The following is a 22,140-nucleotide window of genomic DNA, read 5'->3' as shown; positions in this document are numbered from 1 at the left end:
GCTGGGAGTTGTAGTTTTGCAACATCCGGAGGTCCGCAGGTTGGAGACTACTGCACTAGCCCATTAGTTCCCTATACCATTAAAGAAAGGAGGGCTCAATATTCGCGAATATGTTCATATATTTTAGCATATGCGCATAAATGCAGGGGGAAAAAAAGTGAATATGCTAATTTCGCGATTATATGACGAATATTCGTCCATATATTCGCTAAATATCACAAATTCGAATATGGCCTATGCCGCTCATCACTAGTTAGCAGGAAAACATAGACATTGGGTAAATGAGACCTTACACTTGTAACTTTTACCGATAGCACAATAGTTATTATTTCAAGGGACCATCTCAGATTAGAGAAACAGTAAACAGCAAGTTTGCCATCAGATTGTGTGTAGTATTGCAGTTTTGTTCCATTGAAGTGAATGGAGCTAAGTTGTAATACCAAACATAACCCAAGTACAGGTGTGGTGCTGTTTTTGGAAGAAAGCTGCTATGTATTTTTAACTTTGGATACTACCTTTATGTGAACAAAATTGCAGAAAGTGAAGTAGATAGTGGTAATCCACATAGATATTAGATTTTGTGGGATCCCTTAATAACAGTCTTACTGGGTTACTGGGTAAAGCTCAGTCAAATAATGTCTAGATCTACACAGAGAACATCTTTAGATAGAGAGATAAAGTATTTGATCTCCCATAATACAGAAATATTAATAAGTGCATAGCATATTTTCGTTTTCTGATATATTGCAGAAAAAAATTAATCAACAGGACACAGATTTCTAATTCAGGAAAATGGCATTTATCCAAATGAGGCATCGTAAACTTGGCATTTCAGACACTATTTGCTTTCTTACACCACTTCATGGACACATTACATTAATATCTATAATCTGCACCCCAAATAAAGCACATCTTAGTGCATTGTATGACCGCTCTTAAAGGGGTACTCCCATGGAAAACTTTAAAAAAAAAATCAACTGATCCCAGAAAGTTAAACAGATTTGTAAATCACTTCTATTAAAAAAAAATCTTAATCCTCCCAGTACTTTTTAGGGGTTGTATACTAAAGAGAAATCCAAAAAAGAAATGCATTTCCTCTGATGTCATGACCACAGTGCTCTCTGCTGGCCTCTGCTGTCCATTTCATGAACTGTCCAGAGCAGGAGAAAATCCCCATAGCAAACATATGCTGCTCTGGACAGTTCCTAAAATGGACAGCATAGGTCAGCAGAGAGCACTGTGGTCATGACATCAGAGGAATTTTTTTTATTTTTTTTTTATTTCTCTTTAGTACACTTCCCCTAAAAATTACTGGAAGGATTAAGATTTTTTAATAGAAGTAATTTACAAATCTGTTTAACTTTCTGGCACCATGATCGTGATGTCACGGCAACGCCCCTCGTGATGTCACACCACACCCCCTCTATTCATGTCTATTGGAGGGGGAGTGACATCATGTCCACTGCCACAGGAACCCGGCATCTGTTTAGAATGCTGGGTGCTGTGGGAGATCATGTGTGGACTCCAGCAGCGGGACCCCTGCGATCAGACTTCTTATTCCCTATCCTTTGGATAGGGGATAAGATGTCTAGCAGCAGAGTACCCCTTTAAAAGAGTCTTTATGATGAAAATATGACTATTGCTGGTTAAAAAAAAAAATTATAATCATACTTCCCTTCCCCTATCCCTGCAGCTTCAGTTCCATCGTTCTTGCTCCATCTAGTCACCACTTCTTCCTCGTTCCAGTGATGCATTGTCCCCTCAAAAACTGTCCTACTAAACCAGAAACCTACTGAGGTGGGACAGCACAGCAGCCAGTAATAAGTATCGAATATATATTTACCCCTTAAGGACGCAGGGTTTTTCAGTTTTTGCATTTTCATTTTTTCCTCATCACCTTCTAAAAATCATAACACTTTCAATTTTGCACCTAAAATTCCATATTATGGCTTATTTTTTGCTCCATATATTCTACTTTGCAGAGATATTAGTCATTTAAAAAAAAAATCCATGGCGAAATGGAAAAAAAATTATTGTGCGACAAGATTGAAGAAAAAATTCAATTTTGCAACTTTTGGGGGCTTCCACTTCTACGAAGTCCATTTTTCAGTAAAAATGACACCTTATCTTTCTTCTGTAGGTCCATACGGTTAAAGTGATACCCTACTTATATAGGTTTGATTTTGTTGTACTTCTGAAAAAAATCATAACTACATGCAGGAAAATATATACGTTTAAAACTGTCATCTTCTGACACCTATAACTTTTTTATTTTTCTGCCTTTGGGCCGGTATGAGGGCTAATTTTTTTTTGCACCTTGAACTGAAGTTTTTATCAGTACCATTTTTGTATTGATCGGACTTTTAAATCACTTTTTATTCATTTTTTCATTATATCAAAAGTGAACAAAAATACTCTATTTTGGACTTTGGAATTTTTTACTTTTACACCATTGACTGTGCGGTTTAATTAATGATATATTTTTATTGTTTTGACATTTCCACACGCAGCGATACCATATATGTTTATTTTTATTAACACCGTTTTTTTTTTATGAGAAAAGGGGGGTGATTCTTACTTTTATTAGGGAAGGGGTTAAATGATGTTTATTCATTTTTTTTCACACTTTTTTTTTGGAGTGTTATAGCCCCCTCTAGTGGCTATAGCAATGCATATACCTATCAGCCCCATGCATTAACATGGAGATGATCAGTGTTCTTGGCGGTCGATTGCTCAAGCCTGGATCTCAGGCTTAGAGCAATCAATCGCCGATCGGACACGACGGAGGCAGGTAAGGCACCCTCCATTCACATTCTAGCTGATCATGACATCGCGATTTCAACGCGATGGTCTCGATCAGCCTGACTGAACTGCCGGGAAGCTTTCACTTTCCTTTTAGACGTTGCAATCAACTTTGAACGCCGCGTCTAAAGGGTTAATACCACGTGGCACAATGATCAGTGCAGCACGCTATTAGCCCAGGGTCCCAGCTTTCATTAGCCGCCGGGACCGACCCGCTATGTTCATTATATACTGGGACCAGGCGCAGGGCGTACAGGTACACCCTGTTCCCTTACGAGGTTAATGATGAATCGGTATGTAGAATAAAAGAAAACATCATTGCAATGAACTTCAGACTATGAAAAGGACGCACAGCACTGTACGGAGAAGCCATGGATGCCTGCAAGTGAATAAGGAGGTTACACTTGTAATGCAGAGAGCTCTCTCCCTCCAGACTTCTATGAGTATATACAGTTGCTGCTTTTTACAGATAAAGTGCTCTTGAAAACTTTACAAGTCCCTGTGCAGACTGAGGTCTCGATATCCTGAGATGACTCTTCAAATCAATGAAGATAATTTAGTATTATTAAATTCAAGACTGGAAACATTCGGTAAAACACAGCAGCCTTTTATCTTTCAGCTTGATTAAAAAAATATGAGTCGATTTTGTTTCATCTGCATAGCTTCTTCCCCCGCTTTTAAAGTGGAACTAAACAGAAAATATAATGTGCACAGCCCAAAACTGCTGTGACTGTGTGTTACAATCCGTGACATTCCTCAAGTCTAGCAAGAGCTCCCTGTACATGCAACATTCTCCTACACTTTAAAGAAGAAGGACATGGACTAAAATAAAATCAAAATATGATGTATTTCAGTTGCATGCAAGTGGCTACGGAATCTGTCATTGGACAAGAGTTGAAAGCTGAGCATCAAGATATTTCAAATTTGGAATGATGAGGTCACCATATGATCAGGTAATCCCCTTTTTTTAGCCTGGATTTTACAAACTTCATTTAAAATAGTTGTGCTCTAATTAATAATAGACCTAAATAGAATCAGCCAACTTTCATTGCATTTATTACTAGTGATGAGCGGCATTGCCCATATTCGAATTTGCGACATTCGCAAATTTTGCGTATTCATTATGTTCACATATTCGCATATGTGAATATTCGCATATGTGAATATTCACATATTTGAATATTTGCATATTCGTGTATTGGAGGAAGAAAGCAGTGAGGGGGTGGGCGACTTTACTATTGGTTGCTAGGGATGTTGTTGATAACCTCTGACAAGTGTATTTGCATCATTCCAATTGGCGCACAAGTGAAAATAAGGAATATGCGAATATTCACATATGCGAATATGCACATATGTGGAAAAAAAGCGAATATTCGCAATTTCGAATATATAGCGAATTTATTTGCAATATTCGCAAATTTGCAATATTCATGATAAAAATTTGAAATATGAATATTTGTGCCCAACACTATTTATTACCTTTATTTAAAATAAACAGCTATTGTACAATAAATAATAATAAAAGTAGTAATAATAATAATAATACTAATTGAATTTTTCATCATCATTATTATTATTATTAATATTATTATTATTATTTATTCATATAGCGCCAGCATATTTTGCAGCATTTTACAATTTAGGGGATACAAATAAAGACAAAATATCAGACATTCCAATGTTACACACTAATTATTCAAACAAAAAGGTTGAGGGTCCTGCACGCTGGGGCTTACAATCTATGAATACGATACAATTAGATACAACTTGTCCTTGTCCTTGCATTTGTCCTGATCAGCTTCCTCTCCACTATTCTTCTTCTCAGCAACAACACATAATTAATGTTCATTTTTATTATTATCAGATTATTGCTGTCTGATTCTATACTTCAGCTTCCAGTTATGTTATATGTCTTCTGCTGCATCTATGTATCCCAATTGTAGTTGGCATCCACCATTATGTCACAACCTTGGTCCAGGGGATCCTCTGGTTTCCTGGTGGGCCAGTTTAACCCTTACTGGACTGTATGTACACCAGATAATACATGACGTTTAGCTTGTGTCTTCCTAGTTATATTGGAGCCATTTGTCATGAGATGTGGGACATTGCAAAAGCTATTACCCAAACATTTCTTGCCCGAGTCCTTTTCCTATTATTAACAAATGTGCCCCATGGGTCTTTCAGAGGGTCCGCTGGGCAGCGGCAGTGTAATCTGAATTTCTCTGCATCCTAGAATGTTTTTTACCTTAACATTCCCTCCCCCCATATGGAGCATTTTTGATAATAAGTAAATTGCAGTTCTTTGTTCTGTTCCCTGCCAGCTCCCAAGGTGGGGCTTTATTATAAGACAGGCAGACTAAAGAGATAAATATACAGGGACATCTTTGTTGGACTTGAGATATAAAATCAGATTATTTCTCAGTCTCAAGTACTCCTTGAGATTCCTGAAGTATTACATAAAACCGTCTGCCATTGTGATGCATGGTGTTCCATTCCAGTCTGTGCCTGATCAAAAAGATACTTGTGAAGATAAAAGCAATATAAAGACTACGTACATCCCAAACTATTAATATGAGAATGTCTGTAGCATGTAAAAGTGGGTCCGGCTGAGCGGCGCGCACAAATAGTAAACATACGGGACATCTGAAAATCACAGAGGCTACTTCATGTCCTGCCAGGTATTTATTTGTGGTGCGATGAAGAGGATTAAAGTTGCACTTAATAAAAATCCGGCTGCACGGATATTTTTATCCTTTGCTTTGTGGCTGCTGTGTGTAAATTGCCCGGGATTGTCTGATGTATACTTGTAAAATTCAGTCATGTCTGGACTTCCCTGACTGACAACCTGCAGACACACCTGGAGCACAGCGCCTGAACCACACACCCTGCACAGGAAAGGTGAAACAATAATTAAAACAAGTCTTCAAAGCAACAAAAAAGGAAGTGGTGCACACCGGGATCCCACAAGGGAACCATGCCTGGAATTTATGTACCTATCCAGAGATCATTACTACTATCACAGCTCAGTTGCATCCTCTGGTATTTATTATAAGAATCCTAAATTGGCCAATAAATTTGGGATTAAAGGACATTACAGAACTTAAGTAGGCAGCGTGGAGTTTATCTTTCTGTGAAATTTTTAACCTATTGTTTGTTGCACAGAGCAATAAATCCCTTAGTGTGTAGTTACCTGAAAAAAAACAACAATTAAATCATAAAACTATATATTTTCCACAGAATAGAATATGACATAAATTGGACTTAGATTTACCAGAGTCAATAAACAAAACCTGTATTTACTAGATCATTCTTCATTATAGCAGAATAATGATAGCATGGATTAATATAAAACATAGACGCATATGTAAAGGTTTGACCACAGCTGGTTCCTTTGGGGGTTATAGCTGGCCATATACTTTGCAGTTATAGTTGTGCATGTATATTTTGATAAATGTCTGTTACTCTGAAGGCAAAGACCAGAAATATTGTGCACCAGCAAAGAATATTCAATATTTCTGATGTACATTTCAGTTGTGTTTTGAAAGCTGAACATGAACATGAGAGCATTTTCTCCATGTAAAAATCTCCCCGATTTCCATATAAAAAACAATGTGCTGTCACCTTGAAAAACCCTGCTAATTAATTTCAATGTGAGACATGGGAACTGGTGAAAAATAAGTGACATATTCTTTTTGCGAGGCTATGCTCTGAAGTTTCCATTGTTATCAATAGGAGCTTCAGTGCGAGATTTCCCTGTGTTGACCACGGATCAGAGAAATCTGCAGCACAGTGCTGTACCCAAGTGTGGGTTTTTTCCTTTTGCACATGCCCTAACCGGGTAGTAGGTATTGGATATCTGACCACCGATCTGCAGAATGAGCAAAGAGAAGTGAGAACATAAGTGCTTCACTCCCTGGCTTATTGCGATCTATGTACTGCAGCATCAATATAAGTCTGTGGGGCTGTCCATAGAGGCTCTGCAGAGACTGTTCTGCTGACTGGTGGGGGTCACAGCGCTCCAATCAGTCAAAACTTTGCTATTTCCCTTTGACAGCTACTGTCATGACTGACTGATGGAACAATGAGAGTGAGCACCAAGCTGTCCTTAATAACACTTTCCCTGCCTACTTGCTCATCCACCCTAAACGGCGTATCGAAAACCACGGTGCCGGTCCCTACCTGAGCTAAAGTGCAGTGAGTGTAAATCAAAAAATAATATACATAGTCTGTCACAGGCCAGAAACATAACGGGAAAACTATCAAACAAGCACATATACAAGACAGAATATATACAGGCAAACAGTGCAGAATATAGTGTACAAACAGTTATATATAGTGTACAAACAGTTCAAAAACCGGAACGGCAAGATAAACGGCAGACATAAATTAATGAACAAGACAGGGTATAGAATAAGTACACAGCAGAAACCAGAATATGCAGGGGATAAACAGGTGAACTGAATGTCAAACACCAAACTGATAAGGAACATAGAACACTGTTCACACTGAGACACAGAACAGAAACACACTGGATACCCCACTCCACAAAAGGAGGAGACAGCAATGATAAATACAGATAGACTTCTAGCCAGCAGGCACACTCCAGTGTGTGATCAGGATACTGACCTAGAAAGAAGCAGAAATATAGTACACGGAACACTAGACTGAGCAAAGAGGATGAGTCTGAACATACTCCACAATACCAAACTCCACAAGGGGAAGGAACACAGGTCAGGATACTCACAGTGTCAACACAGACTAAGATACATACATGGACATACAATAATCCTAAAAACAGACAATTGTACTTCAGACTAAATCTACCATAAACAAGACTATTAACCATAGTTAAAACTCAAATATTAGAGATAAATACAAAGGGCATGATAAAGCAGACATGGTCAGAGTAATGCACAAATGCCCAAATAACCAGCACAGAGTGATGGAGAGCTCGGGTTTAAATAGCCATACCTGGGTTGCAATTGGCTCAGAGGATTAACTATTCCCCAGCCAGGGAAAATAGCAAAGAAAACTGATATAGGCACAAAACTAAAACAGAAAAATACAAAAACGGACATTACAGCTACACTGTAAGGCTCTATTACACTTGGGGATTATCAGCAGAATAGGCTCATATTGCCCTTTGTAATAGTTCCAGAAAATGGCCAATGAACTAGCAACCATCCTATGTATTAGGTGATGAGGGGGGGACAATGATGAAAGTTATGGGCCACAAGAATTATCTAAAGAATGTTTGTGCTGCCATACACACTGCACTTGTCCACAAACCTTATCCCTTCTACTGAGAATCTGCCCTAACTGATGGATCCACAACAACGAAGATGGTCTCTGCCTATCTACTTGCTGGGACTTCAGAGTCAAAAAAACTAACTACAGTAAACTCAGTCAACATGTCCAAAAATTTCAGGAATACAAAAAGGGTAAATACAATTCAATACTCAGGGGATACAAACAAACACACAGGATAGTCAACATGCCAAGTCAGAACCAAGAGGACAAATTTAAGTCAAGACGCAAAACCACAGCAACTGAGTAGACAACAAACAGACATTTAGGCTAGGTTTTCACACAGGTTTTTTTCTTGCATTTTTTTGGAAAAATGTCACTGCAGTTTTTGAGTCAAAGACAGAAGTGTATTCAAAAGGAATGGGAAATATAGAGGAATAACTTATACTTTTCCTTCTTATTGTATCCTTTTTCTGACTCAAAAACTGCAGTGACAGTTTTCCAAAAAATGGCATAAAAAAAACTTGTATTCAAACCTAGCCTTAAAGAGACACCACTCTTACACACACATTGTATTTGAGCCATGTAATAGGCTCCCAAAATTAGCGCAGATCAATTTGATAAGTGCTTTAATCAGGCCCATGTAACATTACCCTATACTCGGAAAAAAAAATCAAAAAGGGCACCAAGATCCTAAATTCGGGAGTAGGGCTTAAATAAACTCTGTGGACATTATAATATAATCATACACAAAAGACATAAGAAACACTAATGGCAAATAAATAATAGTTAAATGACAATATATGCAGTGATAATGAAACAGCTCAAGAGCCCAAGAACAAAACAAAGTCAGCAGAAATGCAGGAACAAAAGCAAGACTTTGAACGACGATGACAACAATCACCATGTAGTGAGAATGATCAGGAGAGCACTGGTCTGTTACACAGATCGGCCATTAGCAGATCCGCTGATCATTCCAGAGCAGTGCCATTATATTGCCATTTTTTCCCATTTTTTTTTTGTATCTACTATAGGTTTCTTGCAGCAGCAGCAGCAGCACGCAGGTCTTGATCCAGATTTACCCCACATGAGGTATAATACACACTAAGATGACAGTCCACTGTATTTTGCGATCTTACTTGCTATTATACGATCCAAAGGTATCACACAAGGTACTATCCTTTTTTTTTTCCCTCCTAATTTTACTTCTCTGATCTTGGTTATTTTTATTTCTTGCACTTTGCAGATGCCCATTGCCCCTTGCTGGATGTGTTCTGCAGGATTTCTGAAGACAATAACTAATAAAACCTGTTTCTTCATGTGCTGGGAACCTCTGAAACAAGCTCACAGCGCAGATAAGTTTATAGCACCATAAAACTGGCTCAATGAAATATTTAATCAGTGTGATTGAGCCAATAATAAGAAAACAAGTGTGTGAATATATCAAAGAAACCAAATCCTTCTAATATCACAATGTTAAGAAAGGAAAACATTTTAATGAAATTTGCATAATCTATGATGAATCGTGAAGCTCACTAACACAGCTGTATTGTCGGGCTGGTTCTTCCTTTACATTTTTTTGCTGATAAAAATGGGAAATGTCTTCAAGAATGCAATTTGGAACTTGTAGTACACACCTTAAAAAGGTAAATACAGGAGCCCCCTTTATCTGATATGGGGATCATTGGTTGATTTCAGGATTTCAGAGACCGGAAGAAGCGTTAGTGAAACAGGCTGTCGTCTCTATCTCCCCCACCCTTCCCCCGCACGCCACTACCCTCCCGCTGCACCGCTAATACATGATGAGGAATTGTGTCCTTTGAACTGGATGGTTGCACAGTATCTTCTTCAATAAAGAAAGAAGCCCAAAACGTGGTGAGTGCACTGCACATCTTTTTTCTACATGCTTTTGCAGTAAATGGTACTATGTGAACACAGTAGCACCGCCGGATAGCTAGTGATGTGAGGTGGTGAATAGAGTAAGGAGCAAATCTCCAGCTGTACCAAAGTGCAATTTCCTTTTGTTCAACTACCATATCCATAAATCACAAAATTAGTAATGAGGGTGCCATGTTACCTAAGATCCCTATACATACATTTAAAGGGGTACACGAGATGAAAAAAAAAATAATTATTATTAACTGGTACCAGACAGTTATACAGATTTTTAAATTACTCCTAGTAAAAAATCTTACCCCTACCAGTACTTATCAGCTGCTGTATACTACAGAGGAAGTTGTGTAGTTCTTTGTAGTCTGACCACAGAGCTCTCTGCTGCAACCTCTGACCATTTTAGGAACTGACCAGAGCAGGAGCAAATCCTCATAACAAATCTTTCCTGCTACAGACAGTTCCTGACATGGACATTGATGGCAGCAGAGAGCACTGTGGTCAGACGGGAAAGAACTACACAACTTCCTCTGGAGCATACAGCAGCTGATAAGTAAGTACCAGAAGCCATAAGAATTTTTAATAAAGCTGAAAGCTTTCCTGTCCTGGATTGATGCCTCATTCCTATACTGATGCATTATAACAAGCACATCAGCTGTTTAAACAAGTATATTGCATTTACTGACAGCTACTACAATTCTAAGAAATGACTTTGTTTCATTTTAACATAACTTTTTTTTTTTACAGACATGAGGCGGAATGTTTTTATACTACATTGCCTATTTAACTGTGAAATATGTATACAGAATAAGAATACTGATACCCGACTGCTGCAACTGGAGTCCTTGGTGAGAAGCTGGAGGATGGATATAAAGACAGCTGTGTGTTTCATAGGAAATGTTCGTGTTATTATTTATATCTGGAGGGTTTTGATGGGAGGATGGGTGCCCCCATAGCCGTTCAAACACAAATTCAAATAGCCTCAAGGCTGCGATCACTGCGGAGACCCTACTGAAGTAAAGGTCACAACCTCGGTTTGAGCTTTCAAGTGTTTTCACGTGTGGGACAACTCAGGAGATACTTGTCAGTGACAAAAATAATCAAAAAGAGAAGAGACAGATGGCAAGTGGAGCGCTACTATGCCGCCATTCAGCTGTGCCCAGCATATAATTAATAGCATCCAGCACATTTCTGCTCATAATTAGGGTTTGGCAAAATGCGGAATTTGTTTGCATTACTAGCAGTGCCGAGGCTTAGGGTGAGAACCACATTTGTACATTTATTTATAATTTCCTATCCTGAAACATTTGACAAATGACATATTTCCAGAGCTACGTGCATTGCTATTAAATTATACAGACATAAAAAGTTATCTAGATGGAAAGTGGTGGGAGCTAAGTTTGTTACTGAGGTTAAAATGGGAATCTGTCAGCATATTTGAGCCCTCAAAACTGCTGACAGTTCCATATAGAGGACGGCAAGAGAAGATCAAATCTAAAGTTTTGGTCTAGCAGGTTGAATGACCTAATAAAGGTCTTGTAAAGTCCTGGGCACTGCTATTGCATCTTTGTGATAAAGAGCATTGAGCACTTTCTTAGCCCCCCTCATGTGACTTCACTAGTGTCTCATCAGATGACTGCCAGAACTGTCACAAAGAGCTGAGAAGAACAGCCCGGGAGCTCTGAGCACTTATCAGGATTTTGCCACATGGGCACTTGCCATAGTGGTGCCCACAATCCTATAAGAGTTTTTCTTTGGTCCTGCTATGTGCATAATGGGAACTTCAGGTCTGTTCTAACTACTCTCTCGATACTCTGTATTGAACTGTCAACAGATTTAAAGGGGTACTCCGGTGAAAACCTTTTTTCTTTTAAATCAACTGGTGGCAGAAAGTTAAACATATTTGTAAATTACTTTTATTAAAAAATCTTAATCCTTCCAGTACTTATTAGCTGCTGAATGCTACAGAGGAAATACCTTTCTTTTTGGAACACTGACATCACGAACACAGTGCTCTCTGCTGACGTCTCTGTCCATTTTAGCAACCATACATAGCAAATGTATGCTAAGGGCAGCATGGTGGCTCAGTGGTTAGCACTGCTGCCTTGCAGTGCTGGGGACTTGGGTTTTAATAGAAGTAATTTACAAATATGTCTAACTTTCTGCCACCAGTTGATTTAAAAGAAAAAAGGTTTTCACCGGAGTACCCCTTTAAGGTCACTAAACAGTAGGCAGATTCCCTTTAAAAAAGAGACCTACATTTGACTAGAGTTCATTGGGCACCCCAAAAGAGACGATTCTATACACAACATGAACATTCCTAGTATTAACTGCACTGTAACTATTGTTGGTATCATTGTCATCCAAAAGTAATTATGAATTTAATCCAATAGGTTATTGTGGAAAAGGTTAGTAAACTTTTAATGACATCAAAGTCAACTCCAAATGAAATAGCCTTGTCTTTGAACTTTAAGGCCAGAAAAGGAAATCTGTCATCAGTGTCACCTTGCACTAACCTATTGGTACAGACAGGTAGTGCAGGTGACACTGATTACAATGGTACTTACCTTGTCCAGTCCCGTGCTGTCATTCTCCGGCAATCTTCTTCTGTATCTTCAGCTCTGGGCCCGATTTGGAGCATGGGCAGAGCTTAGTTACATCACTGCTTCTGTTCTCTGCTGGGTCCCACTGCTAGCAAACAGCAGAGGTGACATCCCTAAGCTCCGCCCATGCTCCAAATTGTGCCCAGAGCTGAAGATACCGAAGAGGATTGCCGGAGAATGACAGTACAGTACGGGACAAGGTAAGTACATCAGTGTCACCTGCACTACCTGTCTGTACCAACAGGTTAGTGCAGGTGACACTGATGACATATTTCCTTTAACCCCTTAAGGACTCAGGGTTTTTCCGTTTTTGCACTTTCGTTTTTTCCTCCTTACCTTTTAAAAATCATAACCCTTTCAATTTTCCACCTACAAATCCATATTATGGCTTATTTTTTGCGTCGCCAATTCTACTTTGCAGTGACATTAGTCATTTTACCCAAAAATGCACAGCGAAACGGAAAATAAATCATTGTGCGACAAAATCGAAAAAAAAACGCCATTTTGTAACTTTTGGTGGCTTCCGTTTCTATGCAGTGCATATTTCGGTAAAAATTACACCTTATCATTATTCTGTAGGTCCATACGGTTAAAATGATACCCTACTTATATAGGTTTGATTTTGTCGCACTTCTGGAAAAAATCATAACTACATGCAGGAAAATGTATACGTTTAAAAATGTCATCTTCTGACCCCTATAACTTTTTTATTTTTCCACGTACGGGCCGGTATGAGGACTCATTTTTTGCACCGTGATCTGAAGTTTTTATTGGTATGATTTTTGTTTTGATCTGAATTTTTGATCACTTTTTATTCATTTTTTAATGTTATAAAAAGTTACCAAAATACGCTTTTTTGGACTTTGGAATTTTTTTGCGCGTACGCCATTGACCGTACGGCTTAATTAATGATATATTTTTATAGTTCGGACATTTACGCACGCGGCGATATCACATATGTTTATTTATTTTTTTTTTTACACTGTTTTATTTTTTTATGGGAAAAGGGGGGTGATTCAAACTTTTATTAGGGAAGGGGTTAAATGACCTTTATTAACACTTTTTTTTAACTTTTTTTTGCAGTGTTATAGGTCTTATAGGGACCTATAACACTGCACACACTGATCTCTCATCCTGATCACAGGCGTGTATTAACACGCCTGTGATCAGCATTATCGGCGCTTGACTGCTCCTGCCTGGATCTCAGGCACGGAGCAGTCATTCGTCGATCGGACACCGAGGAGGCAGGTAAGAGCCCTCCCGGTGTCCGATCAGCTGTTCGGGACGCCGCGATTTCACCGCGGCGGTCCCGAACAGCCCGACTGAGCAGCCGGGATACTTTCAGTTTCACTTTAGAAGCGGCGGTCAGCTTTGACCGCCGCTTCTAAAGGGTTAATACCGCACATCGCCGCGATCGGCGATGTGTGGTATTAGCCGCGGGTCCCGGCCGTTGATTAGCGCTGGGACCCACACGATATGATGCGGGATCGCGGCGCGATCCTGCTTCATATCGCGGGAGCCGGCGCAGGACGTAAATATACGTCCTGCGTCGTTAAGGGGTAAAAGGGGTGCTCCCGTGGAAACCTTTTTTTTTTTTTTTTAATCAACTAGTGTCAAAAAGTTAAACAGATTTGTAATTCACTTCTATTAAAAAATCTTAATCCTTCCAGTACTTTTTAGGGGCTGTATAAGAGAAATCCAAAAAAAAGAAATGCATTTCCTCTGATGTCATGACCACAGTGCTCTCTGCTGACCTCTGCTGTCCATTTTAGGAACTGTCCAGAGCAGGAGAAAATCCCAATAACAAACATATGCTGCTCTGGACAGTTCCTAAAATGGACAGCAGAGGTCAGCAGAGAGCACTGTGGTCATGACATCAGAGGAAATGCATAACTTTTTTGGATTTCTCTGTAGTATGCAGCCCCTAAAAAGTACTGGAAGGATTAAGATTTTTTAATACAAGTGATTTACAAATCTGTTTAACTTTCTGTCACCAGTTGATTAAATTTTTTTTTTCCACCGGGGTACCCCTTTAAGTGAATGGGACACAGCTGCAATAACCTGTGCAACTGCTACTAGATGTGTGGTGTGGTGGTGTATGGAGCCAATAAACTGTAAAGAGGTCACAGTGCTTTTCAAGGGAAGCAGGTTCTTGTTGATAGCCAATTCAAAAGCACATCGTACACCTTAGATATGTGTCAGCAGAGACGTAACTTGTAGATTTTGGGCCCCAATGCAAAATCTGTAACAGGGCCCCATGTCTACCATGTGTTATTTATACTACTGGTGTCTTCTTATGAGGCAAAGGTGCCTTGGTGTCCTTTCAGTCACAGGGTCCTGGTGCCACTGCTACCTCTGCACCCCCTATAGTTACATCCCAGTGTGTCAGCTAACCCCACTGATTTTGGTTGGATCGGCTAACTATCTAATGTGTATGGTGGCCTTCCAGCTTTCCCCTAAGAGAAGGATCAGGCAAGCTGGATGTCAAGTGCCCAATCCTTTTGTTCTCAGGGAGAAACGCTGTTAATGGAGAAGTTTGGCAGCTTATCTCTACCTTATGCTCTTTGAGAACACATGCATACCAAGCTTGAGTATGTCTATGTATGGTGGGATAAGGAGAGATAGCTGTTAGCAGAAATATACCTCTGTATGTGTATGGATAGCTTAAAGGGGCACTCTGGTGAATTTATTTATTTATTTTTAAGTCAACTGGTGCCAGAAAGTTAAACAGATTTGTAAATTACTTACATTTAAAAATCTTAATACTTCCAGTAATTATCAGCTGCTGTATGCTCCACAGGAAGTTTTTTTTCTCTTTGAATTTCTTTTCTGTCTGACCTCAGTGCTCTCTGCTGACACCATGTCAGGAATTTTCCAGAGCAGGATAGGTTTGCTCTGTGGATTTGCTCCTGCTCTGGACAGTTCCTGACATAGACAGATGTGTCAGCAGAGAGCACTGTGATCAGACTGAAAATAAGTTTTAAAAGAAAAGAACTTCCTTTGGAGCATTCAGCAGCTGATAAGTACTGGAAGGATTATGAATTTTTAATATAAGTAATTTACAAATCTTTTTAACTTTCTCACCGGAGTACCCCTTTAAAGCAGTGTTTGCCAACCAGGGTACCTCCAGCCGATTTAAAACTACAACTCCTAGCATGCCTCGACAGCCTTTTGCTGGGAGATTTGCCACAGCTAGAGGCATTGTTGTTGGGAAGCACTGCCTCCAGAACAAGCTATTAATATTATTATAACTCATTAGATGAACTATAATCTTGGTGGTAGACATTGGCTCCTTGCTGATATGTATTAAATCAAATGCTTTGCACAGATTCTTCTTTAAAATAATGTAATGGTGGCGGGAGATAATAATATTGGCTTAATGTACAATTACAGAGATAAGGAATTTGGTCCAGATATCTTAATGTAACAGCAGTTATGTCTTTAATAGCTATTATAGAATGATGAACAAATGCTCTCCATTACTGTCTGTACTGGCAGAAAACTACAAGTCAAATGATGAATTGTACCAGTTACATGCAGAATTTACATTGTTATTGATCTGACTCCAAGAAACGGGAGCCATTGGATAGCCCTGGTGTTAGGGAGCTTGGTGGATCTGTAATTCTGAGCGTCAAGGGCAGGTGCTAAGCACCCGTGAGGAACATGAGTGACATTAGGATAATCTTCCAGTATTTATCATGAACTAATGCTCTCATTTCGCAGTGACACTCAATTACACTGATGGAGTCAGATATTGGATGCGAGCGCTCCCTGACAATGAGTGTGTTTTGAAGCGAATGACACATTCCTAAATTAAATGTAACACAATGCTTTAACTATTTCCTTACTAAAGTGCATTGCAAACCTTTGTGGTTGGGCAAACTTATATAGAAGAATATATGAGGGGCAAGGAGCAGTAGAAGATTTTTCAGCATTTATTTGACTGATTTTGAAGTAATGTTGTTCTCTGTAATGTAGAGGATACAATAAGATCAACTTGGGCTCCCTAGGACCGAGGCATTGATATGACCATTATACTGTATCTCCTATTCTAAAACATAATTCCTCCGCTTGTTTTTGCCATAACTGCATCAAAAACATTTCTTATTTTTCTTTTCATTGGAGCATTGTCTAAAAAAAAGTCTCTATACTATTACCATGACCGCTTTCATCCCTCTGCAACACTCCCAACTCATGTCTAACATACATCCTAGATCACCATCTTCCCGCAGTACTGATCACGTGACCACTGATAATGTCATCAATGCATCTGACCAGTGGATGCTGGTTAGGTTTTTGACTTAGGGAGGCAATGGCAGTCTGGGGCCTGTGACAAATAGAAACCAGGACTGGTGCAGAGGCGAAGAAAGTGATCTGGGGTCTCTAATAGACAAAAGCCGTGAAGCAGTGATTGTTTTTTTATCTCCCAAATACCCCTTAGGGACTGAGAGGAAAGCATAAGCAATATGCCTATCAGTACGTACCCAGAGGTGAGAGTCAATATTCTAAACATCGTCTTCATATGCACTAAGCACTCTGCACCCAGCCCATTGAGTGTAATGCCAAAATTGAATATAAATAAATGGACAATTGGCGGTAAATTCTCTAGTCAGCCCCCTGAGTCAAATCTTTGGGTAGAAAATGCAGTATGGTAATTTTTCTTACTGTACAGAACTGAAAAATAGAAAAGCAGACATGGTCACACATCATCAACTTGTACAATGATCTAATTGCTTCTCAGCATAATTTCAAAAACTAACAAGTTGTTATTGTACCTTTTGATCAAAACGTTCAAGCCCACTCACCTTGTCAAGAATATATAAATATAGAGAAAAAATACCCGGTTCCACAGCGCAGTCCACAAATTCAATCAGAGGGTAATGATGAATATATATGATATTTATTAAGCCAGGGTGCAACGCGTTTCGGGGCTTAGGATCCCCTTCGTCAGGCAGGTAGGCATCACGAAGGGGATCCTAAGCCCCGAAACGCATTGCACCCTGGCTTAATAAATATCATATATATTCATCATTACACTCTGAGAGAATTTGTGGACTGCGCTGTGGAATTGGGTATTTTTTCTCTATATTTATATATTCTGTTCTGAATCGGCCTGCTCATCGCTGGATCCGATACCGGGAGGCTGCACCACTATCTTCATGCGCTTGTGTGGTTGTGTCAATTACACAACCGTACCAGGTGAGAGGACCACTAAAACGTTTGTGATTCCTGCACCCACCTACTTTTACATTGTCTACAACGTATTGTCCTATGAGGAGCTCTGCTATTTGTTGTTTTTAGATATATGAACTCACCTTGTCAAGGCCACTTGATAAGAGTGGGTCCCTAAACTAACACAACCAGCGCAGCAACACCAGGCCCAAAGGGGGAATGACCCAGTGACCAGGCAGTCCCACTGCTGCCTGACCAAGCTCCTGTCTGTGGGCCACGCCACCATACACACAAAGCACCACAGCAACAAGAACCACTGCACAATGCCCCACCAGTGTGAACACCTACCGTTTGCTACCTGCCCAAGGGCTGAGAGAATGTCAGGAGATAACACCTATGCAGTCTCCTGCTGTAAAGAACCCTTATGTATATAGTAACTTTTTGGCCTTACAGTTTATAAGACAACTGTGAGAAAATTCCATAATACAAATGGCAACATTGGGGGAGAGTGATGTTGTTGCCCATAGCAACCAGGTTGCTTCTTTTATTTTTCACAGACTTTTTTAAAAATGAAAAAAGCGTTCTGATTGGTTCCTATGGGGATCTGCCCCACGCTTCCACTACACATGTTTTGATAAATCTCCCCTATTGTTTCTAAAATGGTATGAACTGACTCAATTACACTTTATATGTGTTATTATTATTTTTTTATTGCAAATTTGTTTGGAATATTGTTTCCATTTGCAAAGCAATCAAACCTAATCCTACCTGACATCCCGATGAGATGTAGTATTCCTGTAAAAAGCAACATGAAAGCACAGGGATCAGGTAGGAATAGTCTACGACATTCACAGGTCTTCTGATTGCCTGGATGATCTTGTTGGATTACCGCAGATTAGTGTTCAGAACAACAACATCAACATTAGAGAATTGGCAAATGATCAAGTTTAAGGCGCGACGGGTGGGATTCCATGTGTCTGGTCTGGAAGGAATGTATAAAGTGCCCCTACAATCAATTGTGGGAATGCATTAGTGCTGATCAACTTCAAGAATATCCACATTATAGGCTAAACCGTATTCAGCATTAGCAGGGATTTATATGGGTGTGAGGTGTGTCTACCTGCTGTGGAATTAACAAGCGAAGAATGAGAACACAATTGTTTATACATTAGTGGTTGCAGAGTGCAGCCAGGAGGATAAGTGACTTCACTGTGATGGATGTTGACAAAGCGGATTGTGAAAACACCGCCTGACCCCCAACCTTAAAGAGTGAAATCTGAGTCAGTATGTAGCAAATGCTACTGTCTGGGAATGGCTGAAAAGTTCCCATGTTATTGTGGATTAAAGCATGTACAAACTGGTAAAACAGAGGCAAAAAGTTGCAGGTAGTTTATATTGCATGTCTACGCTAAATAGGCATTGACCATATGCTTTGTGTAATGAGGAAAAAGAAAAACAGGCAAGAAGGTGAAGAACATTCTCCAGGAGAAACAAACAGGTTGACCGAAAACCTACATTTACTGTAAATGGGTGAAGGTCACATATATATGACACACAAATATCACAGCAGGAATCAGATCTGCCCGAAGAACAATTATTCAAAACACCGCTCTTATAGAACCAAAGTGCAAAAAGATTAAAAGAAACAATGCTTTATCTACAATTATTGTCTATATAGTGTCAGCATTATTGTTTTAAAGGGCATCTGACAGCTTTGTGTAATGGAGGCAGGACCTGACGAACCCCACATTCCTGCCTCCATCCCCTCTGCTCCAATATGAATGCTCAACTCGCACTCACATGGGTGTCACGTATGGGCAGGGAAGAGTGAAACCCTAAACTCACTAGCTCCCACTTGCCCAGCCTATTTGCGTACCCACCCTAGGCAACAGGTCCAAAACCACGGTGACAGTCCCTGCCTGAATAAGTGCACAGAGTCAAACGTCAACAAAATAAACTATAATACAGAGGGAGGTCAGGACACTGTAGGAAAACACACATGCTACCAGAAATGATAACTAAACAAACATACACAATTGGTCACAGTCCACAAACTGAGTCAGTACCAAGAGATTACAGAAAAGCCAAATCGTAGAAACAGGAGAATAGTCAGAGAGCGGAGCCAATGGATCAAATGTGCCAAAGATACAATACAAACGCTAGCTAGGAGTATGAGCTCTTTCGCAGCCAACACCTGGATGAATACTGAGGGTTTAAATAGGGAGATAAGAAGGTGAAAAGCCAACAAGGTCAGCTGACCATCCAGAGAACAAAGCGTTTCCACAGTAACGAGAATAACAAAAGTCCTCAGTGCAGATTAACCCTTCGGGTTCTTACAATGGGCAAAGGAGGTCGGAGGCTGAGGGTCGGAGGCAGGGATGCTGGATATGCAGGGTCCCCTCTCCATTGCACAAATCAGGCCATTTACATATTAGCAATGGAAGCTGATATACCCTCTATCTCCAAATTGGCGACACAAACCTGGTTGAGTGATACATCACTTGGAGCATTATTATTTTAATTCGGTTCACCTGCACTGTAATCCTATGTATTGGGTTTAGTGTAGGTTGGCAGAAGATCTAATGCTAAGACCACTGCTTCTTCTAAACTGGGGCCTACTTAATTTTTTTTTAAAACCTTTGCCTTTCAATTTGCTCAACACTGGCTGGGATACCCAAGGTTTGGTAGAATGAATGTGTGGCTTTTTGTGGCATGAGTCTAGATTTGTCCATGAAGAGCAGTACTCAGTCCAGGGAGTTGGCAGGTACTACTGCTTAGTCCCTTTCCTTGTAGTTCTTTCCACTATTGCTCAGTCACTTTCCTTGTAGTTATTTCCACTACTGCTCAGTCCCTAACATAGACATGAATGGAGGGGGCATGGTGTGATGTCACGAGGGGGTGTGGTGTCATGTCACGTCTCCTGTCCTCGAAACAAAGAGGTTTCAGAGACTGGAGATGCAGCCCCGCATAGAATGCGGGGAATGCACGGAGATCGAAGGGGGGGTCCCAGTGGCGGTCCCCCGTGATCAGTCATCTTATACCCTATTCTTTGAATAGGGGATAAGATGTATTTGGCTGGAAAACGCCTTTAGGGTCTTTTCACACGTACAGTATTCTGCGCAGATTTGATGCGCAGAGTTTGTGTGCAGGATTTTGTGCTACAGATTCCAATGTAAACTAAATGACTGAACAAAGCTTCAAATCCTGTGCATTAAATCTGCACATCAAATCTGCACAGAATAATGTATGCGTAAATAGACCCTTAAGGTTGAAAAAAACCTTCAACAAAATGCCATCAAGTTCAACTTAAAAGCCTACTTTGTTGACATCACATATGCATTGGTTGTCCTCCCTATAAAATTTTATTGAAATAAACAGATTTAACTAAAACATTTAAAAACATGGAAATTAAGCATTTCAACTTGCTGATATTTTTTTTACAGAGGAAATAAAAGAATCAGTACACAATGGATTTTACTGGAAGAGAAATTTCTCGTCAACCGCAGAAGAACACCTGCTTGTGTGTCCATATACACCCTGTTCCAAATTATTATGCAAATGATATGTTTCTTATTTACCTAAATAATTTATGTAAATAACAGTCAGCATAATTCTCATGTTATCAACTATTAAGAGTACAAATCAAATTGTATTGAACAAACTTCCTAATGATAACAGTATTTTTTTAAACATAAAAAACTTACAATGCACTGTTGCAAATTATTACGCACAACAAGTTTCAAAACACTTTATAGGTTGTAAAGAACTGTAAATTGTCATTTGTTGTGTTTGCAGCATATTTACTGAAATAAAAAGCTATTTCAATAAAACTTTTAACATTTTAACTTTTTAAACATTGTATTAGGTCACATTACATTTTAACACAGGGCCCCTTATTTTATAGCAGCTTCACAAGTCTTGCATCCATTGAACTTGTGAGTTTTTAGACAGTTTCTGCTTAAATTTGTTTGCAAGATGTCAGAATAGCCTCCCAGAGCTGCTGTTTAGGATGTAAACTGCCTTCCACCCTCAAAGATCTTTTGCTTGAGGATGCTCCAAAGGTTCTCAATAAGATTGAGGTGTTACGCCGAGCGCTCCGGGTCCCCGCTCCTCCCCGGAGCGCTCGCAGCATCCTCGCATTTGCAGCGCCCCGGTCAGACCTGCTGACCGGGTGCGCTGCAATATCTCTCTCAGCCGGGATGCGATTAGCGATGCGGGAGGCGCCCGCTCGCGATGCGCATCCCGGCTCCCGTACCTGACTCGTTCCCCGTCTGTCTTGTCCCGGTGCGCGCGGCCCCGCTCCTTAGGGCGAGCGCGCGCCGGGTCTCTGCAATTTAAAGGGCCGCTGCGCCAATGTTTGGCGCAGCAGGCTTAATCAGTGTGTTCACCTGTGCACTCCCTACTTATACCTCACTTCCCCTGCACT

At 40.0% G+C, this 22,140-nt stretch overlaps 1 long non-coding RNA gene across 1 annotated transcript; it reads left to right on the top strand.

Moving 5' to 3' along the window:
- Positions 1-3,046: 3,046 nt before the first annotated feature.
- On the top strand, positions 3,047-21,412 carry LOC130360616 (uncharacterized). Its single transcript, XR_008890736.1, has 4 exons — positions 3,047-3,755; positions 9,296-9,924; positions 10,687-10,787; positions 21,158-21,412. It is a non-coding gene; the product is annotated as an uncharacterized LOC130360616 (long non-coding RNA).
- The last annotated feature ends 728 nt before the right edge of the window (positions 21,413-22,140 follow it).

Source organism: Hyla sarda, chromosome 3 (genome assembly GCF_029499605.1).
Source record: "Hyla sarda isolate aHylSar1 chromosome 3, aHylSar1.hap1, whole genome shotgun sequence".
Classification (NCBI taxonomy): domain Eukaryota; kingdom Metazoa; phylum Chordata; class Amphibia; order Anura; family Hylidae; genus Hyla; species Hyla sarda.
This window is presented reverse-complemented; position numbering and strand designations above follow the sequence as displayed.